Here is a 26,085-nt window from a genome sequence, read left to right on the forward strand (position 1 = left end):
AAAGGTGTTATGGTCTGAGGAAACCAAGGTTGAACTTTTTGGCCTTAATTCCAAAAAAGATATGTTTGGCGCAAAAACAACACTGCACATCACTAAAAGAACACCAAACCCACAGTAGAGCATTGTGGTGGCAGCATCATGCTTTGGAGCTGTTTTTCTTCAGCTGGAACTGGGCCTTTAGGTAAGCTAGAGGGAATTATTTACAGTTCCAAATACCAGTCAATATTGGCACAAAACCTTTAGGCTTCTGCTAGAAAGCTAAACATAAAGAGGAACTTCATCTTTCAGCATGACAACGACCCAAAGCATACATCCAAATAAACAAAGGAATGACTTCACCAGAAGAAGATTAATGTTTTTGAAGTTTTGAAAATCTGTGGGGTGATCTGTGCACAGGAGATGCCCTCGCAATCTGACAGATTTGGAGTGTTTTTGTCTGCCGCTGTAATTTTAACAACCGGATCTGGAGAACCTGAGCGAACTGGCTGATTCCCATGTCTGGCCTTAGGTCTAAAGTTAAAGAGAACCTGTCATCACGAATTGTAGTGCAATCTGCAGACAGCATGTTATAGAGCAGGAGGAACCGAGCAGATTGATATCTAATGTAGTGGGAAAAACTTAAAATGTATACATTTAAATCTCTGCTCTTTTTAAGTTCATGGTTCACAGGGTTGGTGTCATCAGTAACTTATTGCTAAGTCAGAGGCAATGTAGCAGAGATATAAATGTATAAATTACAATTTTTAATGTATCTTTTCCTATAAACGACCATATTTTTCGCCACATAAGACGCACTTTCTTTCCCCCAAAAGTGGGGGGGAAATGCCCCTGCGTCTTATAGGGCGAATGCTGCCATTTTACATCGTAGCCTGCGATGTATCAGCGGAAGAGGGAGGAGGGGCTGGAGTCCGGGAACTTGCGGCGGGGCCCAATGCACTCACTATACTCTTACACCTGGACCTGCCGCTCACAGCAGTATTTCTAAACAGTAATCCTTAACCTCTTAATAACTTTAACTAAAGTTGCACTCTGCCCTGTATCAGCACTTACTAACAAGCAGGCAGAGCAGTTGGTAACATTACGTCACTCACTGACGTTTCGCGCCTGCTCCTCCCACTTTATGAATGAAGCAGGCGGAGCAGGCGCGCGACGTCAGTGAGTGCCGATACGCTGCCAGCCGCTCTGCCTGCTACGGATGCTTGTTAGTAAGTGCTGATACAGGGCAGAGCGCAACTTTAGTTAAAGTTATTAAGAGGTTAAGGATTACTGTTTAGAAATACTGCTGTGAGCGGCGGGGCCCGGTGTATTGGGGGCACTGTTGTGATGGGGGCATCTGTGGATGAGACATATATAGCAGTGTTAGCCACAGATCCTTCACCTCATAATAGTGCCATCCACAGATCCCCCACCCCATAACAGTGCCATCCACAGATGCCCTCACCATAAAAGTGCCACCGACATATCCCCCCATAACAGTGCCATCCACAGATCCCCCAATAATAGTGTCATGCACAGACCACCATTAGTTCAAAACCCACCAAAAGCATAGCTTTTGGTTAAAAAAATTTTTTTTTCTTATTTTCCTCCTCAGAAACTTAGGTGCGTCTTATAGGGCGAAAAATACGGTATATAATCGATCTACTAAGCTTCTCCTGCTCTACAATATGCTGCCTGCAGAATTTGCTGTGTGTTTTGGTGACATGTCCTCTAAGATTTTATGTTCAATCAGCTGCGTCACCCTCAGACATCTCAGCTTTCCATACAGAGGTGCTGCATTCTTTTGAGACAATGAAGCTTTAACACTGAAATTGAGCTGATGTGATAAGGAATCCAGTGAATTCTGTGGGCAAACAAAGCACAGTGCTAATAAAGAGCTGCACATAGAGGACATTCCACATCATTTGTGCCGGGGTGGGTAACCAACAGTTTACTGTAAAATTCCAATTATTTTTGTTGTTTAAAAAAAATGTATATTTACAATGCAATCCCATGTTATAGAACATGTAAAATAAAAATATCATATAGTGCAAATGCCATTGACCCCGGCTTTAAAAAGTATATTAAAGTAATTAACAGAAATGCATAATATTAAATTATAGAGTACTTCAACTAAGTCTGGAAAATAAATAAAAATAGATAAAAAAGTCATTAAAACTGTCATGATAGACATCCAGCTTACTGGAGGGAAATCTTAGGAGTATACTGAATATGAATTTATAGAGTTAAATAGGAACTATGTGGATCAGGAAGCTCCCCCTAGTGGTGAATGTAGGCAGGCAAAATGTTAACATTTATTTAAAGGGGTTGTCACTTCAGTAAATGGCATTTATCATGTAGAGAAAGTTCATACAAGGCACTTACTAATGTATAGTGATTGTCCATATTGCCTCTAATGCTGGCTGGATACATTTTCCCATCACATTACATTGCTTGTATCCAGGGGTCACAACCACCCTGTAAATCCAGCAGCGGTGATCCTGCTTGCACACAAAAGCGTCAGCCTCCCTGGTGGCTGGGACTGGGGGACTGCCACATGGGTGGCCATAACCACTGGATACAAGCAGTGTATAATGTGATGAAAAAATTAATCCAGCCAGGAGAGGAAGCAATATGGATAATAACAATACATTAGTAAGTGCCTTGTATTAACTTTCTCATCAAAAAACACGGACACCGGCAATGTGTGTTCCGTAGCCTGGATCTGCAAGCACCAAGTCTGGACCATTATCGCTGGTACCAGTTCAATTGGACTTTTCCCTAATGTGGGGTATGTAGTGCTGCTTATTTTGATTTTTATATTTAAAGGCTACGATCACACACTGCATTCCCTATTAAAAGCACAGCATGAAGGCAGTGTGAGTACCTCCTAAAGACATGGCATACACCCCAGGTTGAGAGCTTATAGTCCAAGTCAGGCATGTCCAAACTGCGGCCCTCCAGCTGTTGCAAAACTACAACTCCCAGCATGCCTGGATAGCATACAGCTATTAGGGCATGCTAAGTTGTAGTTTTTGCAACAGCTGAAGGGCCGCAGTTTGGACATGCATGGTCTAAGTTATTTGAGATTCTGTAATTGAAAAAAAGAAACATTATAAAAAGATATATAAGGACTAATCAGTAAAAGATTAAGGTGGTAACACTTCAACCGTAAAGGGATTTTTCATTTCAGGAGAAACCCAGACATCTGTAATAACTAACAGATTATTACTTACCTAACAGATCCCCATGCTGCCGCTCCAGTTCTCCCAGTTAGGCTCCGTCTACCCGGCTGCAACCAATCACTGGCCTTAGCTGTGCAGTGAACAGGCCAATAATTGGACCAGGCCATTTTTTGTAAATCGACCAGTGTCACTTTATGTGGTGATAACTTTAAAACGCTTTTACTTATCCAAGCCATACAGAGAATGTTTTAGCGTCACATCTTGTACTTCGTGACAGTGGTAAATGAGTCAAAATGTTTCATTTTTAATTAAAAAATATTTTTTTTAAATACAAAATTTACCAAAAGTTTGGAAAAATTCACAATTTTAAAAATTTTAATTTCTCTGCTTTTATAATAGATAAGCACCTATAAAATGTACAACACAGCCGTGTTTAAATGTAAAACATACCAATTCTTTATTGTTACAAACAAAACATAATCATAAAAACCATATATATGGCAATGAAGACACAGGAACACTGGACTGCTGGTAATGTAGGGGGTCAGGATTAACTGGTCTGTATTAGACCTCCTTCACACTTGCGTTGTCCGGATCCGGCGTGTACTCCACTTGCCGGAATTACATGCCGGATCCGGAAAAACGCAAGTGTACTGAAAGCATTTGAAGACGGATCCGTTTCAAAATGCTTTCAGTGTTACTATGGCAGCCAGGACGCTATTGAAGTCCTGGTTGCCATAGTAGAAGCGGGGAGCGGGGGAGCGGCATACTTACAGTCCGTGCGGCTCCCGGGGCGCTCCAGAATGACGTCAGAGTGCCCCATGCGCATGGATGACGTGCCATGCGATCACGTCATCCATGTGCGTGGGGCGCCCTGACGTCACTCTGGAGCGCCCCGGGAGCCGCACGGACGGTAAGTATGCTGCTCCCCCGCTCCCCACTACACTTTACCATGGCTGCCAGGACTTTAGCGTCCCGGCAGCCATGGTAACCATTGAGAAAAAGCTAAACGTCGGATACGGCAATGCGCCGAAACGACGTTTAGCTTAAGGCCGGATCCGGATCAATGCCTTTCAATGGGCATTCATTCCGGATCCGGCCTTGCGGCAAGTCTTCAGGATTTTTGGCCGGAGCAAAAAGCGCAGCATGCTGCAGTATTTTCTCCGGCCAAAAAACGTTCCGTTCCGGAACTGAAGACATCCTGATGCATCCTGAACGGATTTCACTCCATTCAGAATGCATTAGGATAAAACTGATCAGGATTCTTCCGGCATAGAGACCAGACGACGGAACTCTATGCCGGAAGAAAAGAACGCAGGTGTGAAAGAGCCCTTAAACAGTTATTTTTCCCACGTTTATCTCCATTTCCATGCACTTTGCACTCTATTACCACCTATTGATTTGATACCTACTTGCCACTTGTCAGCGGTAGATGGAATTTACTGCATTTATTATATTGCTACATTACCAGCAGTCCAGTGTTATTCCTGTGTCTTCATTGCCATATATATATGTTTTTTATTATTATGTTTTGTATGTAACAATAAAGATTTGATATGTTTTACATTTGAACACGGCTGTGTTGTACATTTACAGGTGTTTATTCATTTCTATCTTTAGCTCACAGCCATTACTGCCTTTGGGCGTTAATTTTGATTGGTGTTGTGTGTTTTATAATAGATAGTAATACCTCCAAAAATAGTTATTACTTTACATGCCCCATATGTCTACTTCATGTTTGGATCATTTTGTGAATGCCATTTAATTTTTTGGGGACGTTAGAAGGCTTAGAAGTTTAGAAGCAAATCTTGAAAATGTCAGAAAATTTCTAAAAACCCACTTTTTCAGTACCAGTTCAGGTCTGAAGTCACTTTGTGAGGCTTACATAATAGAAACCACCCAAAAATGACCCTATTTTACAAACTACACTCCTCCAGGTATTCAAAACTGATTTTACAAACTTTGTTAACCCTTTAGGTTTTCCACAAGAATTAATGGAATATAGAGATAACATTTCAAAATGTCACTTTTTTTGGCAGATTTTCCCACTTTTTGTGATGTAAGGCGATATTCACACAGTCTTATATTTTTTTTTTTACAGTATTCACCTCAAGGGGTAAGGTCATGTGATATTTTTTATACAGCAGGTTATTACGGACACGGCAATACCCAATATGTCAACTTTTTTTTTATTTATGTAAGTTTTACACAATGATTTCATTTTTGAAACAAAAAAATAATAATCATGTTTTAGTGTCTCCATAGTCTGAGAGCCATAGTTTTTTCAGTTTTTGGGCGATTGTATTAGGTAGGGTATCACTTTTGCGGGATGAGATGACGGTTTTATTGGCACTATTTTGGGGTGCGTATGACTTTTTGATCGCTTGCTATTACACTTTTTGTGATGTAAGGTGACCAAAAAAAAAATGGCTTTTTTTACACCGTTCTTATTATAAAATTTTTACGGTGTTCACCTGAGGGATTAGGTCATGTGATATTTTTTATAGAGCAGGTTCTTACGAACGCAGCAATACCCAATTTGTGTACTTTTTTTTTTATTTACACAATAACAGCATTTTAAAAAAATTTAAAATGTTTTAATGTCTCCATATTCTGAGGCATATTTTTAATTTTTTTGGGGGGCGATTGTCTTAGGTAGAGACAAATTTTTTGCGGGATGAGGTGACGGTTAGATTGGTACTATTTTGGCGGGCATACTTTTTGATCGCTTGGTGTTGTACTTTTAGTGACGCAAGGTGACAAAAAAATTGTTTATTTAGCACCGTTTTTTTTTTTTTTTGACTGTGTTCATCTGAGGGGTTAGGTCATGTAATATATTTATAGAGCCGGTTGATACGGACACGGCAATACCCAATATGTCTTTTTTTTTCCTCTCTCTATTTTCTACCATTTTTTTTTATTTATTTACTTTATTTGGGGAAAATTACTTTTTTTTTTACTTGAAACTAATTTTTTGGGGGGGAACTTTTTTTTTACTTTTTTTGAACTATTTTTTTTTTGTCCCACTTTAGGACTTCAACTTTTGGGGGTCTGATCCCCTTTAAAATGCATTCCAATACTTCTGTATTGGAATGCATTGGCTGTAAGTGTAATACAGTGAGCATTACACATACAGCATCCTGCCTGTGAGATCCAGGGGGCTGGATCTCAAAGGCTCTCCACCGAAAGGCAGCCCTGATACCTAAGGAAGGCATCAGGCTGCCTTCCATGCCATCGGGTCTCTGTCACAGCAGCACAGGGACCCTATGGCAGCTCCGACCCCCTCCCGACATCGCACGTGGCGTGGTCAGCGCTGACCGTGGCACATCAAGGGTTAATGCGCCAGCATCAGTGATTTCACCGATGCTGGCGCATGCAGCAGGGCTCCGGCTATCAGTGACTGCCGGACCCCTGTCGCTGATCGGGGCGGGCGCAGCTCCTGCACCCGCCCGATCACCTTGAAGTACATGGGTCCTTAAGGGGGGCAAACAAGTGCCGATCAACTTTAATCGTTTGTTGGCGCTCATTATGGCCCTGCATTGGGGTGTCTAAAAGCACCCTTATTGTTGTCATTAGGGATGATCCTAGATCCAAAGTCGCTTCGCTCAAAGCTTCAGATTAAGGCCTCATGCACATGACCGTTGTGTGTTTTGTGGTCCGCAAATTGCGCATCCCCAAAACACAGATGGCGTCCGTGTGTTTTCCGTAATTTGCGAAACGGCACAGACAGCCATTGATTTAACTGCCTATTCTTGTGCGCAAAACGGACAAGAATAGGCAGGTTATATTTTTATTGCGGACCACAGAACGGAGCAACAGCCCCATTGAAGTGAATGGGTCCACATCCAAACCGCAAAAACTGCAGCTTGGATGAGGTCCATCATTAAAATGTACGGCCTACGATGAGACGAAGTGAGTTGTTCCCAAAGTCTCGCGAGATTTCGGTGATCAACTTTGGTTTTCCAGTTTAAAAATCAAATACCGTTTTAAAACTTGGATCCGAACTCTGCTTCGATTCCAATTGGTATCTCGGAACCAAAGCAGAGTTCTGATACAAGTTTTAAAATGGTTTTCCAGCTTAAAAATCAAATACCAAAGTTATTTAAAAATGAAACTCATATTATATAGATTCATTACATACAGAGTGATCTTTTAATGTTGATGATTATGGTCTACAGCTAATGAAAACCCAAAAGTCAGGATCTCACAAAAGATTATACAAGACCAATAAATAAAAAAATTGAATACAGAAATGTTGGCCTACTAAGTCTGTACAGTATGTGTACTCATTACTTGGTCGGGGCTCCTTTTGCATGAATTACTGCATCAATTCGGCATGGCATGGAAGCGATCAGCCTGTGGCACTGCTGAGGTGTTTGGAAGCCCAGGTTTGCTTCGATAGCGGCCTTCAGCTCATCTGCATGTCTTCCTCTTGACAGTACCCTCTATAGGGTTTAGGTCTGGCAAGTTTGCCAGCCAATCAAGCACAGTGATACCATGACTCCATTCGCTAGTCCACTTCATGTGTATCTCCCCCAAATTCTTGAATTTCTTTTTCTTGACCAACCTTTCAAGGCTGCAGTTATGCCTTCAATTAATAACTTGGATACAACACTCTTTGAACAGGCAGCTTATTTAGCTATGACATTTTGTAGCTTTCCCTCCTTTAGAAGAGTGTCAGTAACTGTCTTCTGGACAACTGTCAAGTCAGGATTCTTCCATGTGATTGTGTAGCCTACTGAACCAGACTGTGGGACCATTTAAAGTCTTATGAATAGTGTGCAGGTGTTTTGTGTTGATTAGCAGATTAGAGTGCGACACCATGGTGGGAATTTATCATGAGGGGAAAATTTGAAGTCAGTTTTGCTTGAGTCTGCTGCATTGGAGTACTTTATGCCACATTTATCTCATGTTACTTGATAAATTTGCCTTAGTCTTAAACCTAACACTTGCCTAGAGAAGCTACTCCAGTTTTCCTACTCCACCCTCCTACTGGAGTGAGATTGCAACTCATTAACATAGCTAACCACAGCCACTTTTTCACCCACATTATAAAACTGGAGTGAGTGGTGTGAAAATGCAAAAAGACACAAAATTGTGAGCAAGAGTGCAAAAAAGTTTCCCTATTTTTGATGCCAGAATTCTGGAGTGAAGGTACGATAAATCAGGGCCCACTTTTTTGCAATATTCTGATACTGACTTTTCAGTTTTCATAAACTGTAAGCCATAATCAACATAAAAAAAAAAAAAATGCTTGAAATAGATCACTCCGAGTTTCACTTTTTGAATTTACTTACTGAAATAAATTAACTTTTCGATGATGTTCTAATTTATTGAGTGAGATGCACTTGTATATGTGAATTTTTCCAAGCCTGAAAAAACCCTTTAAGACACACCATAAAAAAAAAGTAAAGTGCCATTCAGTGCTGCAATTCTGTTGTGCCAGCTGTATACTTGTCCTGCCAGCGTTACATCCTCTCTGCCCGACAGTCCAAAGACCATGTCCTGATAGAATGCAACTTCTGATACCCTGATCCAGCAAGCATATGGATGGTAGCCAGACCAAACTGGAATTGGTACAAATTATGAGTTGGTGCAGATAGGAATAGCATTTAATAAGAAAGAGTTGCACTTTTACTTATAGTTGCAACACTGACATTCATGTGACACACAGTGACAAGATTAAACAATCAACACTATAGTTTTTAAGTTGGCCATAGACCTTAAAGAAAAGCTCTTTAGCTAGTATTTGCTGCCGATTACCTGATCAATGAGCAAAATGCTAGTTTGTGAGGTAATCTGCTCATTTGCACAGGCACCTAAATATTTTTTTTTTGCCAAGAGCAGATCTTGCCATCTAAACAGGGCTCTGCTGCCAGCAAACAATGATTATGTATGGGGACAAGAGATGGCATTAGTGATCGCTCCTCCCCATAATGTGGAGGAGATTGCTGCGTGTAAATGCAGAGGTCTCCTTCATTGACAAGCAGGTGATTGACAGGAAGGAATGGTAGCTTCACGACAATTCCTGATAAATTATCCCGTGTAAAGGGATCATAAGGGCTCATTTACATGGGTCAATGCACAGGGCAATGACTGGGAATATATCATTCATCACTTGATCATTGCCCGATTATTAAGCCCCACAGGATGCCCCACAGATGTTCAATAGGATTTAGGTCTGGAGAAATGCTTGGCCAGTCCAGCACCTTTGCCCTTAGTTTCTTTAGCAGGGTAGTGGCCGTTATCATGTTGGAACACTTCCCTGCGGCCCAGTTTCTGAAGAGAGGGCATCATTCTCTGCTTCAGTGTGTCACATTACATGTTGGCATTCATGGTTCCCTCAATGAACTGTAGCCCACAGCTGGCAGCACTCATGCAGCCCCAAACCATGACACTCCCACCACCATGCTTGACTGTAGTACCAGCCGCACCTAAAACAGTGTTAAATATGCAACAGTCCTGAGCCATCATCATTGGATTCTCAAGGAGTCTCACTGTTCTGTAGAAGTCAGAGTGTGTTGTGCATATACTTTGCCACAGCATTTATTTGGTATTCGTGATATTTAAAAAATTCTATAAAAATACATATAGAGGGCCATTTATTAAGACTGGAGTTTTAGACTCCGGTCTTAATACCCATGGCGATGGATGTGCCGAATTTATGTAAAGGCACTGGTCCACCGCCTGTCTAAATCTACGCCAGTTCCCTGGCACAGATGTAGACCATTTTCTATGCCTAAAAATGGCATAAAAATGATAAATGAGACGGGCCTACTGGGCCGCCCCCTTCGCCGCCAACACCACATCCCCTTTTTTAGGCCTGCTGTAAGCTTGGAAAAGTCATAGATTATGGCGCAAATAACCTTGGCCGCAAGTGGCGTATATATATTTGTAAATTCCCCCCTAGAATATACTGTGACATCTGACATGTTAAAATACTTTTTGGCACAGAGTGAAATTGCATAATTGCAGATTATATAACTGCAGTATTAATGTAAGTATTTTATTTTGTTTGACCGAACACAGTAATAGCGTTGCCTGAAAAAACTCCAAAACTCCAGTACGGCTCTGCTATTTCTAGAAGACTAAATGTTTAGTTTTACTTGTGGATGGAATGGCTTAATAAAATCCTTCCAGCAATATACATATTTTAAAATCTGTTCTAGTACTAAGAAAACCTTGGAAACCCAAACTGACCTCTCATGAGAGGAGAAAATGGAGATGAATGGACTTATTAATCAACCCCATAATGGGCATTACCGTCTGTTGCATGTCGTGCTGCTATAAACAAACCCTACTGCTAGTAGACCTTGGTTAACCAGTGACAATTTTTTTTTTAATTGCTCCTTTGGTAACTGAGGAAGCTTCCAGCAGATGTCTATGTTTTTCTTATAAAACAAGGTTAGAAAGTTCCACACATACATTTATCCTACTTCCCAGTTTACTGGAGTTGGGATGTGTTAAATAGAATGTATGGAAAAATCATTAATACCTGGGGTCGCTAGTAAAATAACAGGATAATGTAAGATATTACAAAAAGTGAAAAAGGGAAACCTATAATCGACTAAAAGTTTACTTAAAGGGGTAATTAAATTGGCGGATAACTATTAGATTGATTTGGGACCTACCCTGTGGAGCGCCCCGAAATGAAAGAAGTGGCCAGGCATGTGCACGCCACTCCATTCAGTTCTATGAGTGCAGATCGTAGACAAAACATAGTTCCTCGTGAGAGGAGAGCCCTGCACAAGTTCATGCCACCTAGTAGCAGTAGAACAAGGCCACCAGGAATGGGCCCTCTCTCACCAAAGACCCCATTGTTTAGTAGATCCAGTCGTCATCACAGTGAGAAAATCCAGTTAGCTCATGTTGCTATAAATCTCTTTTCAGTCTACAAATCCTTATACCATGTTTCTCCGAAAATAAGACAGGGTTAGGGCTTATTATTGGGGTAGGGCTTATTTTGACTTCATGAACACATTTTATATAGACACATGCCAATTACAGAACAGTCCCTGGACAGTGTTTATATTACATATGACTATAACCCCCCTCATCCATAGGAATTGCACCCACACATTTTTCAATCTGCTACTGTATATTGCCCCTGAGCTGTCCTTACCCAATGGGAACTAGGCAGCAATCTATGGTACCAGGGAGGGCAGATACGGCACGGGAGAGATGTAGGGAGCTCCTCCAGGCAGCAGAGAGGAGAAGGAGATTGCCACGGCTGAGGATGGGGAAAACCCTCAGCCGTGCGATGCCAGAAGATGAATGGTCGATGCAAGGCCAGGACAGGAATGAGGGAGCAGGTCACCTCCTATCAATCCCTAATTCTGACCCTGTCTCCTAGCCGTATGAGCCGACCCTGATGGTAGGAGGGCTCATACTCTGGAACCTAAAATTCCTACTAGCCCTCAGGGGGGCCCTGGACTAGGAGCAGGGTAAGACGACCTGTTCCTCCTAGACACGGAGGAACAGGAGTCTCACTGGCCAAGCTACATAGAAAGGGAAACATGAACAGCTTATGGCAATGGCAGGTAAATGCAACAAGTAACACCTACCTGCCACAGACACAAAGCCTGGAACCCATGCAGAAATGCTGCTGTCCACAAGATATGGCGGACACAGCACACACCACACTTCACACAGCAACTCAGGACCATAAGCTGCAATAACAAGGAGACCAAACAAACATCTTCAAAACACCATACATGAACTTATGACCATACATGAACCTATGACCATAAGGGTGGCCCCCACTGGCAGATGGTATATCACAGGAGAATGACTCCAGCTAGCCATGGCTGAAGTACCCCTCAGACTACTGATCACAGCAGACGCTAAATAGCCCATGTAGCCACACCCACACACAGACACACCCAGTGCACACACACTAGGAAGGGAGTTAACCCTTCCAACACAAGGCAAGGGAAGACGGCCACTTAAAGGGGAATTACACACATAAATACACACTTCACCTGTTGCCCCGGGCAACGGCATGCGTGGCAACAATGTCCTGGGGATAAGCCAGAAGGCCGAGACCCTGCCACCACATGCATAAAACACCAAACATAGTCACGGGCAACCAAGTGAAGGAAAATGTCACTAAGCACACCATAGGTCATGACAGAGATCCTCCTGCTGCCTTCTACATGCAAGTAAGAACGTGCGGGCTGGCGGCAGTACAGGGCATACAGAGAAGCCGCCAGCCCGCCCAACGTGAAAGAGGTGCGGGCTGCCAGCAAAATTTAGCATTTAGTGCGCCGCCAGCCGCCCGTCAGTTTCATGGCAGCTCAGGAACCATTAGTGAGCGCTCCTGAGCTGCTGCAGCCCGCACATTTCCCCCACCTTCCCTTTATATAAAATAAAATACGGCTGTATCTAGGGCTTATTTTTGAAGTAGGGCTAATATTTTAAGCCTACGCCAAAAACCCTGCAAAATAGCGTACGGCTTATTTTCGGGGAAGCACGGTAGTACTTACTCAAGTCAATACGTAACAGAAAATGATGTCTAGCATCAAACAAATTCACTTTAAGAAAATTTGAAGAAAACTTAGAGAGGCCATACGCCTACAATAACTCTTGCCCAAGCTTGCATGCATTGATGGGTTTAAGATAACCAGCAGCAACAGAGGCTATATCAACAGAATAGGGGAGAAGCCAGTAGTGAAGGACATTGTAGACTTCCATTAAAGGGGTATTCCACCTTTCTGGCTGTTTATTGTATGTAAGCAAGCTCTACATTGGTCCAGTAAATTGGAATTGAGAAATTCCTGTTTTCTGCTCTTACTGGATATGAGACCTTGTATAGACAGTGACCATCTATTAAAATACATGGAACATTTATAAAACCCATGGTCATTTCAGTTGAGAAGGACAATCTATGTGCAAGTTCAACTCAACTAAGAACAGTGATAGAGAGGGGGCGGTCCATTTGCCATTGATTACAGTTTTATGACATGGCTATGGTACAAAACAAATTAAAAGAATATACTGGCACATTTTTCTACATTATATTCCCAAAGGGACCACAAACATAACAAGGAGCATGACTATGATACATATAATGGATATAAAAAGTCTACACACCCCTGTTAAAATGTCAGATTTCTGTGCTATAACAAAATGAGAAAGATAAATCATTTAGGAACTTTTTCCACCTTTAATGTGACCTATAAACTGTACAACTTAAATTTAAAAACAAACTGAAATCTTTTAGGTAGAGGGAAGAAAAAAAAAGAAAAAAAAAAAAGAGAAAAAAATATGGTTGCATAAGTGTGCACACCCTTAAACTAATACTTTGTTGAAGCACCTTTTGATTTTATTACAGCACTTTTTGGGTATGAGTCTATCAGCATGGCACATTTTGACTTGGCAAGATTTGCCCACTCTTCTTTGCAAAAACACTCCAAATCTGTCAGATTGCGAGAGCATCTCCTGTGCACAGCCCTCTTCAGATCACCCCACAGATTTTCAGGTTTGGGCTCTGGCTGGGCCATTTCAAAACTTTAATCTTCTTCTGGTGAAGCTATCCCTTTGTTGATTTGAAAGCATGCTTTGGGTCATTGTCATGCTGAAAGATGAAGTTCCTTTTCATGTTCAGCTTTCTAGCAGAAGCCTGAAGATTTTGTGCCAATATTGACTGGTATTTGGAACTGTTCATAATTCCCTCTAGCTTAACTAAGGCCCCAGTTCCAGCTGAAGAAAAACAGCCCCAAAGCATGATCCTGCCACCACCATGCTTCACTGTGGGTATGGTGCTCTTTTGGTGATGTGCAGTGTTGTTTTTGCACCAAATATATCTTTGGGAATTATGGCCAAAAAGTTCAATCTTGGTTTCATCAGACCATAACACCTTTTCCCACATGCTTTTGGGAGACTTCAGATGAGTTTTTGCAAAATGTAGCCTGGCTTGGATTTTTTTCTTCGTAAGAAAAGGCTTTCGTCTTGCCACTCTACCCCATAGTCCAGACATATGAAGAATACAGGAGATTGTTGTCACATGTACCACACAGCCAGTACTTGCCAGATATTCCTGCAGCTCCTTTAATGTTGCTGTAGGCCTCTTGGTAGCCTCCCAGACCAGTTTTCTTCTAGTCTTTTCATAAATTTTCGAGGGACGTCCAGTTCTTGGTAATGTCACTGTTGTGCCATATTTTCTCCACTTGATGATGACTGTCTTCACTGTGTTCCATGGTATATCTAATGCCATGGAAATTGTTTTGTACCCTTCTCCTGACTGATACCTTTTAACAATGAGATCCCTCCGATGCCTTCGAAGCTCTCTGTGGACCATGGCTTTTACTGTGGGATGCGACTAAGAACATTTCAGGAAAGACCAACTAGAGCAGCTGAACTTTATTTGGGGTTAATCAGAAGAACTTTAAATGATGGCAGGTGTATGCGGATTCTGTTTTAACATGATTTTGAATGCGATTGCTTAATCCTGAACACAGCTACATCCCCAGTTATAAGAGAGTGTGCAGACTTATGCAACCACATTATTTTAGTTTTTTGTTTTCTTTCCGCCACCTCAAAGATTTCAGTTTGTTTTTCAATTGAGTTGTACAGTTTATAGGTCACATTAAAGGTGGAAAAAGTTCTAAAATGATTTATCTTTGTCAATTATTATTTTTTTTTTACCAGCACAGAAACCTGACATTTTAACAGGGGTGTGTAAACTTTTTATATCCACTGTATAATACTGAAGTCATAATACTATATTATCTGCTCCAGAGTTAGTTCTTTACTACCTCAAGAAGCATGATGCTGCACTCACCAGATGAAAACTTCTTTATGGTTTTGAGTGTGCAGGTACAAAAAAAAGTAAATAAAACTTAAAGGGGTTATCCAGGAATTTGATAATGATGACCTATCCTCAGCATAGGTCATTAATATCACATCGGCGGATGTCTGGTCCCAGCACTCCTGCCGATCAGCTGTTTCAGGGAGCTGCCAAACTCACAGAAGGAAAGGTCGTCAATATAAATTCCTGGAGAACACCTTTAAAACTAATTATGTGTACAATAAGAATATGTAAAATATTCTTATTGAATAGTACTTCAATTGTGTTCCCCAATGAAGCCTAATTTTTTTGTTTATAAAGCAGAAACATGTATAAAACTTATATAGAGGCCATGTTGTCCAGAACAATCTAATGGAATCCATGTTTAAGAAATAATAGCTAACACATCTGACTGGTTGATGTGGGTAAGAAGTTTTTCTGTGACAGTTGTGAGACCCCGGTGGGTTTTTTGTGTGGATGGCCCTAGTTATGGTTTATATATGTTTTATAAATGTTACTGAGTTTATTTTGTTGCCCACATAGAAAGTGCACACAAACAGTAGACCAGAGCAGTATAGCAATGAATGGACCATTTGATTTCCACAAGAAAATCAACACCCAGCTTTTTATACAGATACCATGAAACCTCAGTGTTAGTTCATCTCTAACAAAGAAGCCATACATGAGATTGTAAGCAGTAGGCCAAGCTCAATGTGTTTACTTGGTAGTGCAATGGAAAACATGTTTTTCACTGCAGGGCATGAGCTCTATATGCAGTATGTGTAGGACATTCATTCTCCGAATGGTTGACAGATGACTAGCAATTGACAGGACAAAACATGAAGACTGTTTTCTCCTTGCCAAATCAGGCTAACATCTCAAGGTCAGCCACAGTGCTATTTCCCCATGGATCTGGGAAGATCCAGACTTCACTCTGCCTGGCTGCTTCACGGCATAACATGAACGAGACCAATCTGTGAAGAAAAGACTGAAGGGATATAAAACATTAAGAAAACAATGCTAATGCCAAATAAACTCCATCCAGTTACCGTATATTCGAAGTGACACAGTCTAGAAAGAGTGTCACAATTTTACAAAAACTTAATCTGGTCTTTTTTTGTTCTTCTTTATTCTTCATGAAGACCCACCATTGGGAAACAAGTAATAGTTAAAATTAGTAGTTCATTTTTTATATTACAAAAGGTTCAGATTTGGGTTGAAAAAAATTAAAATAAACAAAGCAATATTCACTTCAAAGATTCCTCACGGCATCTGTTCCGCTGCTTTCCAGATCTTCAGCCGGTCTCCCCTTTTTGGTGCTTCTTGACATACAGTAAATGATCAGTTAGCAAATCACTGACTGAGAGGGTCACTGCTGCAGCCAATGATTAACTGAAAATGCATTTCTTGTGTATTGTGAGGGATCAGGAAGGGGAGACCGAAAGAGGACCTGAGAAAAGTTGGGACAGGCTGAACTGGGGATCAGTAAGGTGAGTATTGCTTCTTTTATATTAATTTTTTTAACCCATTCTGAGCCTTTTGTAAAAAATGATTTAACCGACAACTCTTACCAAACATGACACTGAACACCCCTCTAAGGGTGACTGCACTGCTAGAGATTACTTGTGTTGCTTAGACCTCAGTGGATTTTCCAGTCAAAGTAATAATGATCTGCCTTTAAATTTCTTTCTTTTGATGCTGCTGATAATACTATTAGTTTGCGGGACATGAGTGTTTGCTACAAGTTCACCAGTGTCATCATTGTTTGTGCGATATGAGAGCAAGCACTGGAGAGAAGTATTAAGGCTTGCTCAGGCTCTGTGTTCAAGGGTTCCATATCAGTTTAAGTCAAAATGTCTTTTTGATGCTCCTAGTTAATGCAGTCTGCAGTGATATTCTTGCCAGAAGCCCAATGGAAACCTGATTTACTGGTATTAAAAATTGATAAATCATAGCAGTCATGGCTCCATTATAAAAGAAAACCAAGGTGCTATCTATTGTCAGTCGCTAGCCGTAACATATCAAATCCATATGTAGGGTTGTCTTAGTGACAACACCTTTAAATGAGTTCTGTCCAACTCTTCTAAGCAATTTTTAAAATGTAATATGGCCTGTTTTCTGTTCACTCTGCAGAATCTAAGCTTATATTAAGACTGGCCCAAAAAAAAAAAAATAATCTGTAAAATATGTGATCAGAATAACATTATTTGGTGCGCTTGGCATATTCGTGAAGCAAAATTGAATTAATCTGGTCTTTAATTTTAGCAGTGAATATGAACAGATCTACAAGAACTTTAAAGGGGTTTTGCAGTTTGTTTAAACTGATGATCTATCCTCTAGATGATAGATCATCAGCATCTGATCAGCAGGTGTCCGACACCCGGGACCCCCGCCAATCAGCTGTTTACCGCTGGCCCAGTGATGTCACGACTAGTTTCAACTGGCCTGGGCAGAGCCAAGCTCTGTTCACGTAAATGGAGCTTAGCCCCGCCCAGGCCAGTTCATACTATTCGTGACATCACTGGGCCAGCGGTAAACAGTGAGAAGGCCGCAGCGCTACTGGAGCACCACTGCGTTCTCAAACAGCTGATCGGCGGGGGTCCCAGGTGTCGGACCCCCGCGGATCAGATGCTGATGATCTATGCAGAGGATAGATCAGTCAAAACAAACTGCAGAACCCTTTTAAGAAAAAGTGATGCTTGCCAGAGCATGGCTCTAAGAGGCCTCAGAGAAGTTAAGGTAATTGAACCCTGCATTTTATATATTAGTGATGGCAAGGACTTAAACTGTGGGGGTGGTATTTTTCTTTGAATGGGCACTGCCACACAACTTTGCAGAAATCAATAGTACAGGCAAATACCAGTGAAACTTTACAATATATCTTCTCAGATAAAAAAATAATGCCTTGTTCTCCTTTTATCAGCTCTCTCGCTTTCCAAAACTAACATTCTCTCTGAATTCTGTATAAAAAAATAAAAATCTATAATGTGAGACTGAGGCACACTGCCTACTCACTGAGGGATCAGATTACTAGCTCCCATAGGAGTCTACAAAGAGAGGAATACCAGTGAGCAGCAGTGTGATATAGTAAATGTTATACGTAAGCCCAAGTGCTTTATTCACATTAGTATGGCCCTGTGTGTCTCTATATTAACACATGATACTTCTGAGTGATTCTGTGTGAGCGAGTAGATAGGAAGCAGTATTTGCAGTCTCTGGGAACTCTATGGCAGACATAATTACACCTAGGAGAAATCTGCTAAATACCAGATATAAGTCATATAATGGTCAGATATAGCCCATACACACAGCTTATTCTGAAAAGTTATCTGATGAAAAGATGTGGCTTAAAAGAATCTTTGGAGAAAGACAATTTTAATTAGGTTACAGTCGATGCTAGGCACTAAAATCTTAACTGTACTGTAGTAAGTTTTAAAGGTGGCAGAAACTGACAATAACCTATGCAAAAAGTCACCTTTTTGATGAGGAGGATCTTGATTCTCAGCTAACTTTGTATGGTAACACTAGACAATGCAGATAAAACAAGGAAACACATATTTGAAATCGAGATAATTCACTAGGAAAACATTCTTGCGAAAGTTAGATTACGGCCATATGGTCAGGTTTCTGCATGCAGTATTGGAAGCCAAATCGGTGGATCATAAAAGAAGGTAAAGTATTAAGGACAGATACAGCTTCTCTTTTTTTAATTCACTCCTGGTTTTGGCTTCCAAAACTGCATCAAGAAACATGACACCCTTACATGTTTATATTGCAGTAGATATTATATTGCAAGGTATCTTTTTGTTCTGTTCTGACTGGCTTCCAAAATAACTACCTAAAGATGACCTGTCACCACTCCCGACATGTCCGATTTTGTAAATATTTGTATTCCACATGAAATGTCATTTCTGGAACATTTATTCTTATGGTCCCTTATTTTTCCATTCTTCTGTTCTTACTAGAAGTTTATAGATTATGGTACAGATGGGAGTTAACAGTTGGGGAGGGGGCTGGCTGTGCAGGGACACTACCTCAACTGGTAACAACCATCTGTTCCTTCATCCATGAACTAGCAGGAATAAGAGGAGACCGGTATAAGAAACAATTCTCCACAATTTTCTCCACAATTGCAAGGAGCTACTAAAGCAGACATGTCAGGAGAGGTGACAGGAGTCCATTTTTCCTCGTCTTTAAGTTTGCAAAACAAAAAGCATGGAACCTCTCCAATATCCTTCCTCATGACATCTTCCAATTGCTGACCGCCAGAAATAGGGGTTATTAAGACCGGCATTTCAAACGCTGGTCTTAATAAATGACCCCTATAATACACAGACATTTACACTATAACTTATATTGTTTCTGTTATTTATATTAAAATGACTACTTACAGTACATACTTATTATGGGATTCAGAATGAATACACTCTAATTACTCTACCTAAGCAGAAAGAAAGCCAAGCTTCATAAATCTTTATACAGCCTGGATGGATACTGTAATTTATAAACCCAAGTCCCCCAAGGCGGCTAGAAATAGTGGATCTCAGAGTTCATCAAAAACCGACAATGAACAATTACCAGCTCCATGATCAGGAGTGGATGCATAGAGTTTCACAGTGCAATGTCATTAAATGTTTGTTTGGTGTTAAGGTAAGAGAAGCTTAACACACTGTGCAATGCTGCAAGCAAAGGGATCAATCAAAGGCTGCATCAGGGATAATAAAAGGCAGGCGATCTCCTGCTCTCGTTTCATCACCATGAACTGACTCCTGATATTATTACTCATGTCAGCACAATTAATATCTGCTAGTGTACTTTAGATATGTTGTGCTTTATTAGATTAAAGCTTGAATGCCGGTCTTTAATAAATTAATAAAAATATAAATACACACAATAGGGCTGATAAACTTTCATAGATAAGCCATACAAAAAAGTTCAGTCATTGCATCACATATTTCTAATATCATGGAATTTTGATACTGCTTGCTGAGGCATTTACTAGATATTAAAAGGGAAACCCAAGCAAGTAAAATTAATTGAATACACGAAGCATGCCAAAACAATAAAAAACTAAAAGGTCACCATGGTTCGCATTAACTTATACAGGCCAAGATTTGCCCAAGCTATAACACTGTACTACTGAACATTTTCTGGACATAACATTTTATACCATGGTAGATACACTGTTCCACCATAACAGGTAAAATGAACAACATTGGATTATTTGCACCAGTCCAGGGGTGGGATATAGATGGAAGAAAGTGAACAGTCAGCTCTTAAAGTTGATGTGATGAAGGCAGTAAAAAATTGGTAAGCGTGAAGGATCTGAGCCACTTTGACAATGGCCACATTGTGATAGCTAGATGCCTGGTTCAGAGCATCTCAACAATGGCCTTGTGAGGTATTTCCAGTATGCAGTGGTCCGTACTTACCAAAAGTGGTCCAAGGATAGACAACTAGTGAACCAGCCACTTGTCATGTTAGTCCATCTTGACTGATTATACAGAACAGCCTCTGTAGCACAAGGTGCTGAAAAAGTTAAAGGGCTTTTTCGGGAACTTGTATTGATGACCCATCATCAATATCAGATCTGTGGGGGTCCGATACCCAGGATCATAGCCCATCAGCTGTTAGAAGAGGCCGATGCTTTGCGAGCACCATGGTCTCTTCCTGGGTTTTGTGATGTCACCTTACATTGGTCACATGCCCTAGTTGCAGCTCAGCCCTATTCAAGTCAATGGGGCTGAGCTGCAATACGAAGCACTGCCACTAACTGGTGTACGGCGCTGTGCTTGGAAAGTTGCAGGGAGTCGGTGGTGGTCATCAAAGCTCCAGTGAGCACGGCAGCTCCCTGAAACAGCTGATCGGCAGGGTTGCAGTCCTGAGGATAGGTCATTATCAATTCCTGGATAACCCCTTTAATGCTTGCTATGATTGAAGTGTCAGAATACAGTGCATCACAGCTTGCTGTGTATGAGGCTACATAGCTGTGCAGTACACAAGTAATATTAGGTAGATGTTTCAATGCTATGGCTGATCAGTGCATAAGTGTCTCGGGTTTGGCATTTGCAGGTATTCTACTATATTCAGCATGCGGTTATATGTAGTAATAATTATTAAATAGACTTCAGTTTTTATTTTTATTTTATAAAGCAGCTATGTGAGTCAGATCAATGCCGCACCATTCCCACATCAGGTGTGAAGGATTCTTGTCAAGATCAGCATGCCTTCTATATTTTGCTACTTCTATTCTTAGAGGTTGTGCTCTGTGACATGCCTGAATTCATTTATAACTTATAATGCTGACATATTTTATTGCCACGTACAGTACACTCTCTTACATTGGTCCCTGTCCACAGGGGACTCGGGTGTTTTACGGTTCGCAAATTGCAGATTCTGAATCAGAAGGGCTGGCCCCTAATAGAACAGAATAGAACATATGGACACAGAATGCACATTTTACTGTACGTGAGGGCATAATGGGACATTTTACTGTATGTGCGGGCAAAATGGGGTATTTTAATGTGTGTAGAGGCACAAATGGCCATTCGACTGTTTGTGGAGGCACTAAGGGAGCATAACTACTGTTTGGGGGAAGAAAAGGGATGGAACTACTGTGTGGGGGCACAAAGGGGACCTAACTACTGTGTGGGTGCACAAAAGGAAACTAACTACTGTGTGGGTGCACAAAAGGCACCTAACTACTGTGTGGGTGCACAAAAGGGACCTAACTACTGTGTGGGGGCACAAAGGGGACCTTAATACTGTGTGGGGGCACAAAGGGGACCGTAATACTGTGTGGGGGCACAAAGGGGACCTTAATACTGTGTGGGGGCACAAAGGGGACCTTAATACTGTGTGGGGGCACAAAGGGGACCTTAATACTGTGTGGGGGCACAAAGGGGACCTTAATACTGTGTGGGGGCACAAAGGGGACCTTAATACTGTGTGGGGGCACAAAGGGGACCTTAATACTGTGTGGGGGCACAAAGGGGACCTTAATACTGTGTGGGGGCACAAAGGGGACCTTAATACTGTGTGGGGGCACAAAGGGGACCTTAATACTGTGTGGGGGCACAAAGGGGACCTTAATACTGTGTGGGGGCACAAAGGGGACCTTAATACTGTGTGGGGGCACAAAGGGGACCTTAATACTGTGTGGGGGCACAAAGGGGACCTTAATACTGTGTGGGGGCACAAAGGGGACATTAATACTGTGTGGGGGCACAAAGGGGACATTAATACTGTGTGGGGGCACAAAGGGGACATTAATACTGTGTGGGGGCACAAAGGGGACATTAATACTGTGTGGGGGCACAAAGGGGACATTAATACTGTGTGGGGGCACAAAGGGGACATTAAAGAGGACCTTTCACTAGTATACAAACGAAAAACTAACTATCTGTGGGCAGAGCGGCGCCCAGGGGTCCCCCTGCACTTACTAGCATGCCTGGGCGCCACTCCGTTCGCCCGGTATAGGCTCTGGTGTCTCAGCTCCGTCTGTTGTACTGAACTGATTTTTTGTAGGAGGCGTGTCCCTTGCTGCAGCACTGGCCAATCGCAGCGCACAGCTCATAGCCACGCCTCCTACAAAAAATCAGTCCAGTACAACAGACGGAGCTGAGACACTGGAGCCTATACCGGGCGAACGGAGCGGCGCCCAGGCCTACTAGTAAGTGCAGGGGGACCCCTGGGCGCCACTCTGCCCACAGATAGAGTTAGTTTTTAGTTTGTATACTAGTGAAAGGTCCTCTTTAATACTGCGTGGGACACAAAAGGAAATTGGCAGAATTGGGTGTGCACAGACAGGCATGGCAATATTTCTCCTCAGCATTTTAAAAGTTGTGAGGTATGAATATACAGGAGTTTCTCAGCAGCTGCCAGTATTAACACAAAGGATGAGGCTGGAACCACAGCTCCATACTAAGTGTAGGGGCTGTGCAAGGTTACTGCAGCTCATGCACACAAACGTATTTTTGGTCCGCATTCGATCTACAATTTTTGAGGGTTGGATGTGGATTCATTCACTTCAATGGCGCTGCAAAAGATGCAGACAGCACCCCATGTCAACAATCAAGCTGAACAGGCACGAGTGACTAGAGTAGTGATTGCTCATTCCCACACAGAGGGGATGACTGCTGCATGTAAATTAAGCTCTCCCTATTACACAATGATAGGCAGTTATCGTGAACCAATAATCCATCCCAATAATTGCATTTCAGTCAGCACAGGTATAGGGGCCTTCAGGTATCTATGGACTTAAGCTAGATAAATATTTGCCAAACCCAGAAATTTGAGCTGGACTGGCCAATCATCTAATGTGTATTTGGGCCACTTAACTCTCCCCCATCAGAAAAAGAAACCAACTGCCTTATCCTTTTGTTCTCTGGAAGATAGGCTAAAACCAGGAGTCTGCAGTATTTCTGTGTGGCCACAGACCATAATTTATGCCGGAAACCACCCAGATGCTCGTTGGTTCCCATTATAGTCAATAGTTTGATCCATATATGCATCAGAATCAGCTTTATTCGCCAAACACGACACTGTCGATCGTGCTCGGAATTGGGTTAGGCACAGGTACAGGCATAGTACTAGGGGTGGGAGGTAGGGTTATGCAATGGGCACATCAGGGGCGAGGGATTATGGGCGGGAGATGGGGTGTGGTGAGTTCAGCAGTCTGACGGCCGTTAGGAAGAAAGTGTTCAGCCTACTCGATGTCCTTGCAGGTATGGCCTGATACCTGCGGCCGGACTTTAGACGTCTGAAGAGATGATGGCCAGGATGGGAGTGGTCATTGGATATTTTCAGAGCCCTGGAGCGCAGTCTGTTGGAGAAGATAGAGTCAAGGGGTGGTAGTGGCAGTCGAGTAGTTCTCTCCGCCGAGCTGATGACCCTTTGTAGTTTGAGCTTGTCACTGGCTGATGAGCCGGCATACCACACCAGAAGAGACGAGCACAGTACCGACTCGATGGTACAGAAGTAGAAGGACTTCAGTAGGTCCTGAGCCATGCCGAACTTCCTCAGTTGTCGAAGGAAGTATAGCCCCTGGTGAGCCTTCTTTATGATGGACGAGATGTTGGGACGCCAGGATAGGTCCTCAGAGATTGTCGTGCCTAGGAGGCGGGCACTGGGTACCCTTGCGACTTCAGATCAGTCAATGTAGGTCGGGGGGGGGGGGGACTACCCTTCCCTTCCTGAAGTCGACGACCAACTCGACCGTCTTTGTGGTGTTTAGGACCAGATTGTGCACGCCACACCAGTTGCTGACCCGGTCGATTTCTTTACAGTAGGCCTGCTCATCGTTGTCGCTAATCAGGCACACGAGAGTGGTGTCAACTGCGAACTTGATGACTTTAACTGAGGCCTCCTCCGATCTGCACTCGTTCGTGTACAGAGAGAACAGGAACGACGATAGTACACATCCCTGAGGGGTGCCAGTGTTGGTGACCCTCGGTTTGGAGGTCAGATTGCCTAATCTGACGACCTGGGACCTGTTAGTGAGAAAGTCTATGATCCAATGTCGTAGTGTTGGGTGGACATCAAGCGCCGTGAGGTTCCTCTGCAGGATACTGGGGGAGATAGTATTAAAAGCCGAGCTGAAGTCTAGAAGGAGGATTCTTGCGTATGTGTTGGGTTTGTCGAGGTGTCCAGTGACGTATTCTAGGCACATGTTAATCGCATCGTCAGTGGATCTGTTTGCCCTGTAGGCGAATTGCAGAGGGTCCAGCCGGTCCAGAGTGGCGGGCTTCAGCATGGAGAGGACCACCTTCTCTAGGGTCTTCATGACCACCGAAGTCAGAGCCACGTGCCGGAAGTTGTTTAGATCTGAAACGCCCTGTTTCTTCGGCACAGGGATGATAGTTGAGTTCTTAAAGCAGGCGGAGACATGTCCCTCCTTAAGTGATCTGTCAAAGATTGGGGTGAGGGCCGGGGCCAATTGGACTGAGCAATATTTCAGGCACGCAGGAGTGACACCATCGGGACCGGGGGCTTTCCTCGCATTTAGCTTGGACAGCAGGGTGCGAACATTCACTGTAGGGGGATCAGCGAAGTCAGCGAACGGGCCAGATAATGTGGCAGCAGGGGCTGGGGTGCCCACTCTAGGGGGCATTGTCCGAGTTACATCATGTATATATATATTCTTATCACCCTAGAGAACAAATGGATCAGGCGCTAAAATTTACCATACCGAATGCTTTTCTCCCCATTACAGCACACCTCAGGCCGCATTCTAACATAACTCTGAGAACAGTGATATTCTTAGCTGTAGCGGCAATTATGTATGAGAAAGGCCTACTGTATGGGACCAAAATGTCACGTTTATTCGAATTGCCTACAAATACCTGTAATAATATTCACTTGAGGAAAGACTTGCTCTTGTGTGAGGAGTCCTTTGTTACAAAGCTATGCAGTTGTGGCCCTACTCCTGCACCTAGAGGCTAAAGTGCCATTGGCCTGCTTACATCTGTCAGGGGAGAGTTGGATCATCCCCATACAGGCAAAAAATAAACTAAAACCCTGCAACCTGATTTTTTGTAGCCACAAACAGCCAACATTTTTTTTACAAATTGAAAAACCATATCAAATAATAAGCAATACAGGTTTATAGCTCAATATACTGATATGAATGCATTAGCAGTCTTTAATTTGAGTCATAAAATGATAATTACAATCAATGATCTGATCAAGTACCACTAGCTTAAAAAAAAGTCACGGACAGGTCTAATTTTTTTTCACAGATGTTGGAAAGGTCTGTTATTCCTGTTAAAGTAGGTCAAAGCAAGAGGTGTGCAGTAGAGAGGTTCTTAGATACGCTAATGAAATTTCTCATTATGCAAAGTTAACAGTTTTATTGTCAATTTTCCACAAAGATGAGGAACCGATTACCTGGCTAATTAAATATGACACGGCCTCAACAATACACACTGTTGTTTAGCTATCTAATACAGAAATAAAAACAGGCATTTACTGATTCATCACCAACAAATCAAATAATTCACATGCGAATCAAGGTGACCATCGATAAGCGATAAAGACCTATCCTCCACCAACCAGTGTCTATCTATAGCTGCTTGATATGAAAAAGTAGCCAATAATGAGCAACACCCTAAAGCAACATGGACAAATACAAATTAT

The 26,085-nt window shown here is 42.3% G+C and overlaps 1 protein-coding gene across 1 annotated transcript in view; it reads right to left on the reverse strand.

Annotated features, from left to right (window-relative positions):
• The window catches only part of CASTOR2 (cytosolic arginine sensor for mTORC1 subunit 2), a 164,096-nt gene that overhangs the window by 46,820 nt on the left and 91,191 nt on the right, over positions 1-26,085 (reverse strand). The gene's annotated exons all lie outside the window — the stretch shown is intronic.

The sequence above is a fragment of the Bufo gargarizans genome, chromosome 3 (genome assembly GCF_014858855.1).
Source record: "Bufo gargarizans isolate SCDJY-AF-19 chromosome 3, ASM1485885v1, whole genome shotgun sequence".
Classification (NCBI taxonomy): domain Eukaryota; kingdom Metazoa; phylum Chordata; class Amphibia; order Anura; family Bufonidae; genus Bufo; species Bufo gargarizans.